Here is a 15030-nt window from a genome sequence, read left to right on the forward strand (position 1 = left end):
TCCCCACCCAAAATGGAATTTAAAATAGAACTCTAATAATTTCAAGAAAATGTTCAGTCTTTAATACCAAGTCACTGAATGATAGCCCCAAGATTGTCATCTCTCCTGATATATTACTCTTTCCTAGCTTGCAGAGGGATATTTATGATCCCCATTAAAAATATATGAGTAAATGATACAGATGGCTTGAGTGCCAATTAATACACATGAACATAATCAATAATATATCTTCTTATCATAAATGGTTATTATTTGACATTCTGAAATAATTTCATCCAGTTTTTCAAATGCTAATTATGCTGCTTCTCAACTTATTTATTTATTTGTATGGCTTAGTATACATACATTCACAAACTTACAAAGGCAATTATTATCATTTACATTTACATAAAAATAGAGTCAGCTATAGATGCAGATACATCAAGACTGAAATGTGTTCTAATGATGATAACCTCTATTTTTCTCTGCCTATGAAGATAAATATTTAAGAAGCAGCACATTTTTTCCTATTGTATTCCATTTCTTTAATAAAACTCTCTCCCACAAGACGCTAAGTTTGATAATAGTAAGAAAAACATTCTGAGTCTGGGATTCTAAGTTGTAGAAATTAAGTGCAGTACAAATACTAGGACATATTTGAAATGGTTTCAATAGATACCATTTTTAAAAATAAGCTTTTTTGTGCTTTTTTAATATATTTATAGATTGCAAATGCTTATGACAATAAGTTTAGTGAGCTATCATTAGCTTACATTTTTCTTTTGATTTAATGAGTTTTCAAATTAATTTGATTTAATGAGTTTTCAACTTTCAAATAAAGAATACAGGATTGTTAACTAAAATCATTATGTATATCCCACCTAGAACATATTTATTATAGGTAGAGAGTTATGACTAGAATACCTTTACCTGTATTTTTAGTTCCTCACTTACAGAAGAATCATAGACCTTTTTTGTTTGCTTGGAAAAGGACTGGTCCGTACACAGCAGTGCTCAGGCTATGGCTCTATACTTTTAGCTCTATTCTCAGAAATCACTCTTGATGGTGCTTGAGGACCACATGCAATGGATAAAATCTGGGCCAGCCTACAAATAAGGCAAGAACTTTACCTGCTCTATTATCTCTCCAATCCAATCACACAGCTTTTGTCTTTTTCTGTCTTGATTTTTCTTATCAATAACATCTTAATTTTTAAATAATATTTAATTTGTTAAAGCACCATGCTTCCAAAAATTTTCATAATTGAATTTTAGTCATACAATATACACCACCCTTCTTCAGTGCACACATTTTCTGCCACCAATGCCTTCAGTTTCTCTCCCTACTGTCTGCCTCTTGGCAGACATTTTACTTCTCCCTTGCGCAAGCTCTCTCTACCTATCTATCTATCAACCTCTATCTCATCCTCTTCCTTTTTGACACTATGGTTTGCACTACTGTCAATGAAGGGCTATGTAACATGCATATCACTTTATCTACTTTTAGCACCCCATTTTTGTCCAGAGTAATCAGTTTCAACTTCCATTGTTATAGCGATCTATTTTATACCCTAACTACACTGACTGGTCATCATGACCCTCATCTCTATTGTTTTCGGATATTGTTACCATACTGTCTTTTATCTTTCTTATATCCCACAAATGAGTGATATTATTTTATGCCTATTCCTCTCCCTCTGGCTCATTTCACTTAGCATAATAATTTCCATATCCATCCATGTATAAGCAAATGCCATGACTTCGTTTTTCCTAACAACTGCATAATATTCCACTGTGTGGATATATCACAATTTCTTTAGCCACTTATCTGTTCTCGAGCACTTAGCTTAATTCCATATTCTAGCTATTGTAATTAGTGCTGCAACAAACATAGGAATGCGAAAGGCTTTTAATAGATGATAAATTTATATACCTTCTGCATTTTTCTTGTGAGATTATAATTTACACATAATAAAATGTACATACAGGAGGTATGCAATCTTGTGAATTTTGATAATTACTGTGTAATACAGCACTTTTAATATAGCTATGAAGCAAGTACATCAATTAAAATTGATCACACTTCCTGGGGTAGGAGTGAGAGTACAGTTGGAAAGGCACTTGCCTTGCATCCAGCTGACACATGTTCAATCCTTGGCATCCAGTATGGTTCCCTAAGCACTTCAGAAGTAAATCCTGACTACAGATCCTGGAGTAACACCTGAACACCACCAGGTGTGGTACAAAGCCCCCCAAAAAACCATTAGCAAACTTCAATCACTTTTTTAAAGCTTCCTTAGGTGCTTTTATCATTCCTCTATCACCCCTGATCTTTATTTGAAAACAGTTCTTATTTTACTAATTATAATCAAATTTTTACCTCTTCTATTACCTCATATTCATAGATACAGTATTGAGGCTGGTATGATAGTAGAATTCTGGCCTTGCATATGGTCATCCTGGTCTTTTATCTCTGGCAACTAATATGCCCCCCTCCCCCCCAAGTACTGCCAGAGTGAATGCTGAGCATATAGCCAGGAGTAAGCCTGAGCATCACTGGGTATAGCACAAAAATCAACAAAACAACAACAGCAAAAAATTACATGCAGAATTATGTATACCTATAATCAGGCTTTCTTTAGCATGATGGCATGGGAGAAAGAGTTAGAGTTATTGTTAGAGTTATTGTTTATCAGGCATTCTTTAGCATGATGGCATGGGAGAAAGAGTTAGAGTTATTGTTAGAGTTATTGTTTATCAGGCATTCTTTAGCATGATGGCATGGGAGAAAGAGTTAGAGTTATTGTTAGAGTTATTGTTTCTTTTTATTTCTGAATGTTATTCTATTTCATTAATATCTTAATTGTTATCCTAATTTAAAATTTTCAAAGTTTTATTAAATTTGGCTGCTACTTTTAGTAAACTATATTTAATATAGGTAAATTGTATTTAAATGGGATATTGGCCAAAATAATGCTCTGACTCTTCTAAGCCTACCTAGTTTATCCATTCCCTCACAACCTTAATATAAATCAAGTTGATTTCATTTACCTTCTGCTTAAAATAATGACTAATATATAGAAAAGAAACAGTAAATTCTTATTAACGGTTTAAATGTGTGTATAATCAAATTAATTAGTGTGTGAATAATTCCTGAAGCACCATAGAACGAATGCAACTTATCTGAGTATCGGTGCCCCTGTGATTAAACCTAGAATGAAGTTTCTCTTTTCAGCTAGATAAATATGATCCTATCTTCCAAAATGCAGAAGAGAATGAATAACTTTAAAGATATTATATGACATAAAAATAAAATTAATAATGGAGTATCAGTTGAATGCTTTCTCTCATTGATATTTTAAAATACCCCCTAGGCAAACTGATATTTCACCAAAACCTATAGAGCAAAATTACTGAATACCAAGTTCCTGAGTCTCACTCCTAAAATCATTATTAGTTGAACAGCATTTCTTCCTCCAGGGCAAGTATCAAAATATGAGGTCATCTTGAAATACTGATATGGGATCATCAAATATTAGTAGAGACTGTTTCTTTCTCGTTCTTAAAGTTTTCTTCTGTAAGAAGGACTAATAACACTCCTGGCTGTCTCTCAATTTCTCCTGTGGGGAGGATGGAACTTACAACCCAGAAATGAGTTGGGAAGATGAAAATAAACATGTTTCTCAGCCTCTTTCTCTTTCCTTACCTATCTATCTACCCATCTCTCTTTCCCTCCCTATCTATCTATCCATCTCTCTTTCTCTCTCTCAAACAAGAGTTAGTTTGTATTTCATACATGTAAAGATGTTGACCTACTTCTCTTCCCTCAAGTTTGATAGGGCAGCACCAATATTTAGGAGCTAGCAATAATCCAACAAATAACAACCTGCTCAAAGAATTTGTAAAATTCCAGGGTGTTATTTCATAAAACCACTTTATCTAATCTCAAGTTATAAAGGTGATATATTGGCCTTATGTAGTATTTAAAACCGAGATGGGGGGGAAAAGAGTGTTGTTTGCTCCATTTATTCTTACTATACTTAATCTTGAACTACTTTCTTGCTCCCACCCTTCATATAGTCTCAAAAGCTGAACTGATACATTTACTTGTGTTTGTCTGTTTTTGTTCTAGTTCTGAGGACTTAAATTGTATTGTTTTGAATGTAATAGATATAATAAGTTACAGACTATTAAGTGTTTGCATCAGAGTAAAGTGAAAAATAATTTCAAAAGATTAATATAGATAAGTATAGGCCCTATTATCATTCCAGTTATACTAGAGAGAACTGAATATAATCTGTTTTGCAGATTAAAATATCAGGCACAAAGAAAATTAATTAGTAGTCTTTGACAGAGAGACTGACAGTCCTACATTTTTACACCACTCAATGATTACTGCATTGGAATGGATTTAGAACAGGGCTTTTGATAGAGAAGTGACCAAAGGGGATTTTATACTGTTTCACAGAAAATCTAAATTTTACAAACCTAAGCTAGCTGAATCAATGTCCACAGTTAAAACCATATTTTCCAGATAGGAGCAATAGCATAGCAGATAGGGCATTTGCCTTGCACTCAGCCAACCCGGTTTTGATCCCTGGTCTCTTTTATGGTCTCTTGAGCCTGCCAGGAGTAATTTCTGAGTTCAGAGCCAAGCTTGAGTATTGCCAAGTGTGACCCCAAAAGCAAACCAATCAACCAACCAACCAATTTTGTATTTATTTGGGGCAGGGCTCTTTTGCCTCTTTTAAAGTGCTTGTCTATTTAAATTTCCTTCATAGAACACTTTAAGTCAATTATGTTTTCCTAAGTGATTTTTTTACAGAGTGGCAGAGAAAAGCCTATGCTACCCTGTTTCTATAAGGTCATTTAAATGTGCTCATTTCCACTTTTTATTTTTGTGGATTCACATTCAGTAGTCTCTCCAGAACATCTGCTCTGGATCTAGAAAGACACCATTGCTTGCAAGGCCATGTCTTTACAATTGTTAAAAGATTAACTTTGGTCCTACATCATTTTTCTGTCACATCTTTAGGTTATAAAAACTCTTTAATGTGGGAAGCCTCTACTGACTTTGAAATAATCCTAGTCAGATTTGCCAGGATCTCAGTGATATTTCTCCAATCCCAAGGAGATCTTACCGGTCCATGGAGGTCTAAACCGTACCACCCTCTCTACCCTGCTGTTAATCCTTCTAAACTCACTGCTAAATACCACCATAGTTCTTTCATTCTCTTATCAGGATTAAAATATTTAATTTCCCCTTAAAATTCTTCAATGAACTTGATCCAGCATTCTCAGTCAAACACTCCCACCACTTTCTTACTCTTAAACAACACATACCCCATGCGAAGAATGTTAAAAAGGACATTGACATTCGAATATGGCAACAGCTTTCCAGACAGATTTTGATCTGTGACTGAGATGAGGTGCATTAATGATTTTCCCTTCCATTCTCTTTCTTTCATACTTGATTACAGGAGCTGCTGACTCAGTTGAGGCAAATATAGTTGGTCATCATAGAGCCTTTCTCACTTCTACCTAACAAGCTCTGCGTTGTGAAAGCAGTTCTCTGCTTGTGCACACTTTTATTCCTTTGGACTCATTCCTGAAGAATAGCCACGTGTGTTCAAATCACAAAATGAAGCTCATAATGATTTTGCCGCTGCTTTATCCATACCTCTAGCTGCAGGCAAGGCATTGAAAACCAATGAAATCAGGCCACATTCCACCACACAGAAATTAAGATGTCGGAATGTTAACAGAGACCCATGGACAGGGGAACAACAACTCTTGTTCGCTGTTGGAAAGAGAACACTGTCTTTTATGTTTCTTTGATAAACTAAAGCCACGCTGTTGTCATGTGGTAATAGCCAAGGATATGTGAGGTCACAATCAGAAGAAACCCACCAGTAAAAATTTTTTTAGCAAATAGCTTGCAAGGTAAGTTCCAGTATTCCTTCTCTCTCGTCCTATTCAGACTCGTTAGCACTCTCTGCCCTTTTGCTGTTCTGGTGCAATATATATTATGAAAACACTTCTAGGAGCCCAAACCCCAACTTTCAAGTAAGGTGCAAAATACTGTTTCTTGCTCGGGGCTCTCTTTCAATTGCTTTTTTTCTTTGAGGAATAATAATGACTCCCTTCTAGAAGGCTCTGGCAGCGAGGGTGATGAAGAGAAGTAGATCCTTCTCCCTCACAGAGGAAATTGAAATTAGCCTAATTAGATTTTCTGAGCACTTAGCTACCACAGTGATAGACGCCATCGAAATACATAGACAGATAGAAGAAGAGCACAGATGTTGTATGCGACCACTGATTTAGTTCCAAGTCAATACTCTTAATTAACTGCAAACTGTTTAAATATATAACATTACCAACATGCCACCACTAACACCTATATAAAACTCTTCATATGAGTACCTCAAAGTAGAAAAGAAAATAGCAATCAGATCCAAAAATTATTAAACTGAAGTCGTAACTTATATTTAACATAGATGCACACACTTGATAGAAAATTGTCTCTTGTCCAAAATGGGAATGCAGCCATCATTGAGAAGGAAAGAGAAAACAGTTGCAACGAAAAAGATAGCAACTATCCTATATAGAAGGAAATTGGTACTTTTGGTTTGTTTATTTAATGAGCTCCTGATCTAAGTAAAATGCATCTAGGTCCTAAGTTGTCAGGTGCCCAAATGTTGTATTTGTTGTAGGCTTTTGGGTTGCCAGAAACTTCCTGAGTATACACTGAAACTATTCTCCCTGCTACCTGGTGAGCAAGGAAGGACTCAGGAAAAGCAAATGACTATTGATTGGTAGGTGGCCATTTTAATGAGCAAAAGAACTTACAAGGTTTGTCTTGGGTGACTGCAAGGTGGGCCATTTTCCACAACACTAGCCATCTCAATAATTGCATACATTTTATAGAGGACTAAACTGGGTCCAGATAGTCACAACAGCATATTACACATACATTTTCTCAAAACTATATTCTTAGAACAGCTTCAAGAATGGTAAAGCAAAGAAAATGCACGCTCCAAGGCTTTAGACTATAATTCATATTCAACAGGAAAGGAGTGAAAGGGCCTCTTTTTGCTTGGTAAAGCCTGCTGGTCAGCAGGTGGATGCATTCCCTTGACTTCCTCACACAACAAAATTGTTTTCAACCTTAATTGAAGGTTGGAGGAGAGCCTCATTACTTTTGTAGAAAAGTAAGAGTTTGGGGAGTAAAGCATAATGCCATAAAAGACCAAAATGCCAAATGCTAGGATATATTCATTCTTATCCAGGAGACTCTTCCTCTGAGATTCTCCAAGGTCATTAATAATACAGGGCATTTATAGTATATTGTTTTTGTATAAGTTGAAAAAAGTGATTTTATTGATCTTACAAAGAAAACTCTACTTAATTAAAAATGGCTCCTTCACTTAAAAAAATGTCTGTAAGGGTCACAAGTTGGGAGATTCACTTCATAAGGGATGTTCTTCCTAAGAGGGACTGGGAGATGTCAGATATAAGCAGAAAATATTTGTGATTGCATCACTGAGGAACCTGTCCACAGTGTGACTAGTGTAGCAAACTCGAATTTCTATTTAATCAGATAGCAAAAGTGTTTTAAATATTCTTTGTGTTAGATCCTGCATATCTAGCAATAAACAATGCATGTACCTTTCCTTACAGAGTTTATACTATAGAGCAAAGATTAAAAACATAAACACAGCATTTGTAGTAAAGATAGTATAGTGGAATGGCTACCCAAGCTCTCCTACAAATGATCATTTTAAAGGTGGTACAAAAATATAAGAAAAAATTATTTATAGAAATGGAAAAATATTAGAAAAAAAGGACAGAGTTTACTTTTTGTTTTTTTTGTTTGTTTGTTTGTTTGTTTTGTTTTTGGGCCACACCCGGCGGTGCTCAGGGGTTACTCCTGGCTCTCTGCTCAGAAATAGCTCCTGGCAGGCACAAGGGACCATATGGGACACCGGGATTCGAACCAACCACCTTTGGTCCTGGATTGGCTGCTTGCAAGGCAAACACCGCTGTGCTATCTCTTCGGGCCCAACATAGTTTACTTTTAAATAATTTACTTTTAGAAAGTACTTGGAGGTGCCCAAGTACTGTTGAGTTGGTCTGGGTAATCCCCAGCATCGGTACTGAAGAGCTAGAACAGCAAGCACTTTATCCTTAGCCCTTTTCTTTGAACCACCACTTTATCTAGCCAAGAATCACTGGGTGAGTCCTAGGTTGTTTTTGTTTGTTTGTTTATTTGTTTGTTTGTTTGGGGGTTACAACCGGCAGTGCTCAGGTGTTACTCCTGGCTCTACGCTCAGAAATCGCTCCTGGCAGGTTTGGGGACCACTTGGGATGCTGGGATTTGAACCACCTTCTGCATGCAAGGCAAACGCTTTACCTCCATGCTATCTCGCCAACCCCCAGAGCCCTAGGTCTTTTAAACAATACTTGGAAGTCTCATTTTTGCCCCAGAATAAAACTGAAAATTTAAAACTATAATCAGAAGATATAAAAATTGGCAATTTGTGGTTATTTTGCCTAACGGTGTTTTGCAATGGCTCTGTTAGGGCAAAAGAAAATGTTATTCACCTTCCAGGAACAAGATACAGAGAACAAAGTGTGAGGGAAATTTTAATAGGAAATGTGTAGACAATAAACTAACAAATATAGTGAAACAAGTATTCTAACTATAAATTTTTCCCAAACCACTAGTAAACTATGTAAGGGCAGAATCTAATGAAGGTATCAAAAAAGCAAGCAATGCCAGAAAAAAAACTCACCTGCCCTGCTGAATTTTCTGAATTTACCAAAGGTGAATATAATTTCAGCAAATGAGAGTCAAAAAAGTTGAACAGACACATCAGCAACTATACTATAAGGGAGACCAATCAAAATGAGAATTTTTAATGAAAGCAATTAAATTTCCTAATAAAACAGTAATGACAAAAGTTCTTAGAATAGGGAGATCACTATTCCTAGGCTTCGTCCTATGACTTGTGTAAATACCAAGATACTGAGTAAGAGAGGCCTAATTATATCATCCACAACTGAGTGGAAAGATGCCTTGCATTATAAAAAGATCTTGGGGGAGAGAAAAAGAGTATGTACAAAGTCTGTAGTGGTTCTCATGACAGTATGCTTCAAGGGCAGAGAAATCCGAAATCTCTTAGGCCAAGGGAATTCCCTTTCTAACTTCCCCAATACTTACTATGCCTTTGCAAAGAAAGAAAAGGCATAGTAAGTATTGGGGAAGTTGAAGAAGAAGAAGAAGAAGAAGAAGAAGAAGAAGAAGAAGAAGAAGAAGAAGAAGAAGAAGAAGAAGAAGAAGAAGAAGAAGAAGAAGAAGAAGAAGAAGAAGAAGAAGAAGAAGAAGAGGAGGAGGAGGAGGAGGAGGAGGAGGAGGAGGAGGAAGAAGAAGAAGAAGAAGAAGAAGAGGAGGAGGAGGAGGAGGAGGAGAAAAGAAGAAGTAGTACAGTTTAAAGTTGGGGAAAATAATGCCTCCCATTTTCCTTTCCCACTTCTTTGAAGAATGTCATGGGTGTTTTTAAGGGGATGGCATTAAATCTGTATAAGATGTAATGCTATCCGCTTAAAAACACCCATGACATTCTTCAAAGAAGTGGATCAAACACTTATAAAGTTCATCTGGAACAATAAACACCCTTGAATAGCTAAAGCACTCCTAGGGAAAGGAAAATGGGAGGCATTACTTTCCCCAACTTTAAACTGTACTACAAAGTAATAGTTATCAAAACAGCATGGTATTGGAAAAAATACAGACCCTCAGATCAGAGGAATAGGCTTGAGTTCTCAGACAATGTTCCCCAGACATACAATCACCTAATTTTGATAAAGGAGCAAGAAATCCTAAGTGGAGCAGGGAAAAACCTCTTCAACAAGTGGTGCTGGTAGAACTGGTTAGCCACTTGCAAAAAAGCGAACATAGATCCCCAGTTAACATCACATACAAAGGTAAAATTCAAATGGATTAAAGACCTTGATATCATAAAGACCTGATACCATAAGGTTTATAGAACAACACGTTGGTAAAGCACTCCATGACATTGAGACTAAAGGCATCTTCAAGGAGGACACTGAACTTTCCAAACAAGTGGAAGCAGAGATTAACAGATGGGAATACATTAAGCTGAGAAGCTTCTGCACCTCAAAAGTAATAGTGCCCAGGATACAAGAGCCACCCATCAAGTGGGAGAAACTATTCACCCAACACCCATCAGATAAGGGGCTAATATCCAAAATATACAGGGCACTGACAGAACTTTACAAGAAAAAAAAATCTAATCCCATCAAAAAATGGGGAGAAGAAATGAACAGACGCTTTGATAAAAAAGAAATACAAATGGCCAAAAAGGCACATGAAAAAAATGCTCCTTGTCACTAATCATCAGGGAAGTGCAAATCAAAACAATGATGAGATACCATCTCACACCACAGAGAGTGGCATACATCACAAAGAATGAGAATAATCAGTGCTGCTGGGATGTGGAAAGGAACTCTTTTTTTTTTTTTTTTTTTTTTTGGTTTTTGGGCCACATCCGGCGGTGCTCAGGGGTTACTCCTGGCTGTCTGCTCAGAAATAGCTCCTGGCAGGCACAAGGGACCATATGGGACACCGGAATTCGAACCAACCACCGTTGGTCTTAGATCAGCTGCTTGCAAGGCAAACGCTGCTGTGCTATCTCTACGGGCCCAGAAAGGAACTCTTATCCGCTGCTGGTGGGAATGCCCTCTAGTCCAACCTCTATGAAAAGCGATATGAAGATTCCTCCAAAATCTGGAAATTGAGCTCCCATTCGACCCAGCTATTCCACTCCTAGGGATATACCCTAATTACACATGAATACAATACAAAAACCCCTTCCTCACACCTATATTTATTGCAGCACTATTCACAATAGCCAGGCTCTGGAAACAACCAAGATGCCCTTCAACAGACAAATGGGTAAAGAAACTGTGGTACATATACACATGGAATATTATGCAGCCGTCAGGAGAGATGAAGTCATGAAATTTTCCTATACATGGATGTACACGGAATCTATTATGCTGAGTGAAATAAGTCAGAAGGAGAGAGAGACACACAGAATAGTCTCACTCATCTATGAGTTTTAAGAAAAATAAAAGTCATCTTTGCAACAATCCTCAGAGACAATGAGAGGAGGTCTGGAACTTCCAGCTCACTTCATGAAGCTCACCACAAAGAGTAGTGAGTGCAGTTACAAAAAATAACTACACAGAGAACTACCATAATCATGTGAATGAATGAGGGAACTGGAAAGCCTGTCTTGAGTACAGATGGGGGTAGACTGGGATGGAGGGAGATTTGGGACATTGGTGGTGGAAATGTTGCACTGGTGAAGGGGGTGTTCTTTACATGACTGAAACCTAATCACAATCATATATGTAATCAAGATTTTAAATAATGGAAAAAAAGATAAAAAAAGAAATAAGCAGTTAGGTGCAACGGAATGGGTCTTCCAGAAACATAACAAAAGACCTTATCCCAGGCTCCATCCTAGGAGCAACATAATGACCAAGACCACCAACTACAGAAGATGGATTAAAACAACACTGAAGAAGCATAACTGCTAGAACCACAAAGAAAGACTTCATCATAAGCTACATTCTTTGAACTGCACAGTCACCAAGATCTCTAGGTACAGAGGTCTGATTTTACCATCGAAGATGAAGCAGAAGTCTTCCATACACCACAAAAGCACCAAGGGGAGAGTAAATGATCATGCAAGGAGTCTATAGTTAATCCCATGACAGTATACTTTAGGGGTGGAGAAACCCTGTATCTCCCTAGGCCAAGGGAATTCCCTCTACAATATCCCCAATAGTTACTGTGCCTATTCAGGGGAAAAAGAAAAGAAAAAAAAAGCACAAAACAATCATTTTTTCACATATTTATCTATCAATTGATCGATTTTTTGACGTCTTTATTTTGGTGTAGAGATTGAAGTTGATGTCTCCAATATTATTTTATTTTATCTTATCTTTCTCTTTCTTTGTGCACTCCAGCATGATTTGATTTCAGAACCGAGACTATTGAGTGGTGCTAGTCTTTATTGCTGTAGTGCTCACTGCATATTTAATTTGATATTTCTTTCTGTATTGTTGTGGTGTTTCAATTACTTTTTTCACATCTTCTCTCAAACTGAGGTTGAAAGCCTCTAGAAGGACTCAGCTCATTTTCAGCGTATTTGACTTCTTTTTTTTCTTATTTTGTACCCCAATCTATTGCTTCCTTCAAACAAAACCACATAACTCGATTTATCTAGCTCCACCTCTTAAATAGAGGGAGAAACAAGGGAGGGTACCAGGAACAAACAGATATGTGATCACTAATAATAAGCTAGACAAAGAGGGGACCACCTACTCTAGCAGCCCAGGGGGTGATGGTGGGGTAAATGGGTTGCAGAAAGGTAATTGGGATGGGGGAGGACATATTTGGTGATGGGTATTTCCCTGACTCAATGTTAATATGTACCTAAAATACTACTGTGAAAGATATGTAAGCCACTATGATCAAGAAAAATTGTGTTTTAATCAGATATATTCTTTGACTTACATGTATTATTATATTACATTAATTATATTATATGTTATGTTATGTTACTATATTATGTTATGTTATTTTACCTCAATATGTTAATCAATTTGGTCTCTTGAATAAATTCTTACAATAAAAATATAAAATAGATAATAAAAGAGAAAAAATATCTGAAAATAAAAAGAAATAAAAGTTAGGAAATATCAAAGTGAATTGCTAATTTAAAAAAACAAATTTCAAGAGCTCCAAACCCTGGGAGGAGCAGTGATGTAGCAGTAGGGCACTTGCCTTGTTTGCAGCTGACCTAGGACAAACCACCGTTAGATCCCCCCAACCCCATATGGTCCTCCAAGCCAGGAGCAATTTCTGAGTGTATGGCCAGCAGTAAGCCCTGAGTGTTACTGGGTGTGGCCCAAAATCTTCCTCAAAAGGGCTCCCAGCCCAATAAATGAAAATAATACAATCCCTACATATGTTTTACAAACGTATTTAATATCAGGAGAAATAATCATAAAAGAGGTTAATAGAAATTGTATAATGTAGGAGCTGGAGAAATAGCACAGCAGTAGGGTATTTGCCTTGCATGCACCCGATTGAGGACAGACAGTGGTTTGAATCCAGACATCCTATATGGTCCCCATGCCAGCCAGAGCGATTTCTGAGACCAGAAGCAGGAGTAATCCCTGAGCACTGCCAGGTATGACCCAAACACCAAATTAATTAATTAATTAAAATTTTCTAGTTTGAAGAGTAAAGCAAAAAAGAATTGGAATGTTAAACAAAACCATCAGGGACTGGAGCAATAGTGCCTTTCACACTGTTGAACTGGGACCAACCTGGATTTGATCCCTGGCATCCCATATGGTCCCAAGCCTGCCAGGATTGATTTCTAGTTACAGTGCCAGGAGTAGCCCCTGAGTACCCCTAAGTGTTGTCCAATCTCCCAAATAAATAAATAAATAAATAAATAAATAAATAAATAAATAAATAAAGCTTTAAAATAATAAATTAACAGAACAGAATCAACAGATATAAAAATAAACATCATTGAATAGTAGGAGGAATTGGAAAGAAACAATATTTTTTAAGGACCTAAAACTTTCCAAAATTTTTATCAAAAACATTAAGTTGCAGCTCTAGTATACTGCAACTCCAGTGGATAACAAGAAGAATAAGGCATCATTATATCAAAGTATTTAAAGCAAATGCACACTTTTTAAAAGAATTTACTTAATTTAAAGAGCATTTAGTACATAGTTTACATAATTGATCATTATACATTTGTTTCCAGGTAAGTGAAAATAAAATTATTTAAAGCAGAAAAGAAAGAAAAAATGAAGAAAGAAAAAAGAAAACAAGCATATTTGTGAAAATTATTGTATCTCCAATAAAGTCATGAAGTCATTGTCAGAAGGTTTAGTAGTTTTTCTTGCTAGTTGACTATTCTGTTACTTCATTTGTTTCTGAACAATTAAGTGGCTTCAGATACACATCCGCATCTAAAGTGGTGTATACCTGATGTAGCCCCATCCCCTCATTTTTCCTGTGTAACCTTACCTACAAGAAAGACCCTCCCATTTCTGGGAGGGGTCTTGGGAAGGTTACAAAAGGTTTGGCCTCAGGGGAAAAAGGGGATTTGCATGGATGGAGAAGGTAGCAGGAGGAGAGATGGCTGAAAGACAAGTTAGAAGGCAGGGCTGAATAGGGATCCAGCGTAAATGATTATGATATAGGCCACATATGTTGGCCAGGGCTGAATAAAGATGATGTCTCTGGAAGCCTGACTGCATGTGAGTTTTCTACCCACTGCTACCCTGAACTTACAGACCACCTGCTGAACAGGAGGTACATACACGTAGTCCTGGGCTGGAGGAGAAAGGCCTCCATCACCATCCACCACCATCCAAACCCATCCAAGCCCATCCAAAGGGCCTTTTTATTATTTTATACTACACCTACTACAGGATGACATTTTTTTTCGCTGCAAAAAAAAATATGGAATGCTTCACGAATGTGCGTGTCATCCTTGCACAGGGGCCATGCTAATCTTCTCTGTATCATTCCAATTTTAGTATGTGTGCTGCCGAAGCGAGCACAACAGGATGACATTTAAAAAAAATGAAGTTGTCTAAGAATTCCAAGCACTATTACTGATACAAACCTTTTTGTGGGTTGTGTTTTTGACCACCAAGGCTTCTGGAAGTATGAAAAGTAAAGGAGGGGGAAAGGAGTGTGGGCATACTCACTCAAAAAAAAAAAAAAGATCTGGTGATATCAACCCAAATATCAACATAGCTGGACTTTTGGTCATATTTTCATGTTTCTGAAGAGAGCCATAGAGGTGTAGTGAAGCAGGGCATTGGAGAAGCAGCTTTGGTGGATGATGGGTGCAGCAGGTATGGCTTCAGCTTGGTTGGACTTGGCCTGCTCTCTCTTTGGAAATTACCATGGTCAAAGGA

At 37.0% G+C, this 15030-nt stretch overlaps 1 non-coding gene across 1 annotated transcript; it reads right to left on the reverse strand.

The window, feature by feature from the left end:
• Positions 1–14560: 14560 nt before the first annotated feature.
• Positions 14561–14667, reverse strand: LOC126005598 (U6 spliceosomal RNA). The gene has a single exon (XR_007494645.1). It is a non-coding gene; the product is annotated as a U6 spliceosomal RNA (small nuclear RNA).
• Between the last annotated feature and the right edge of the window lie 363 nt (positions 14668–15030).

This window comes from Suncus etruscus, chromosome 3 (assembly GCF_024139225.1).
Source record: "Suncus etruscus isolate mSunEtr1 chromosome 3, mSunEtr1.pri.cur, whole genome shotgun sequence".
Taxonomy (NCBI): domain Eukaryota; kingdom Metazoa; phylum Chordata; class Mammalia; order Eulipotyphla; family Soricidae; genus Suncus; species Suncus etruscus.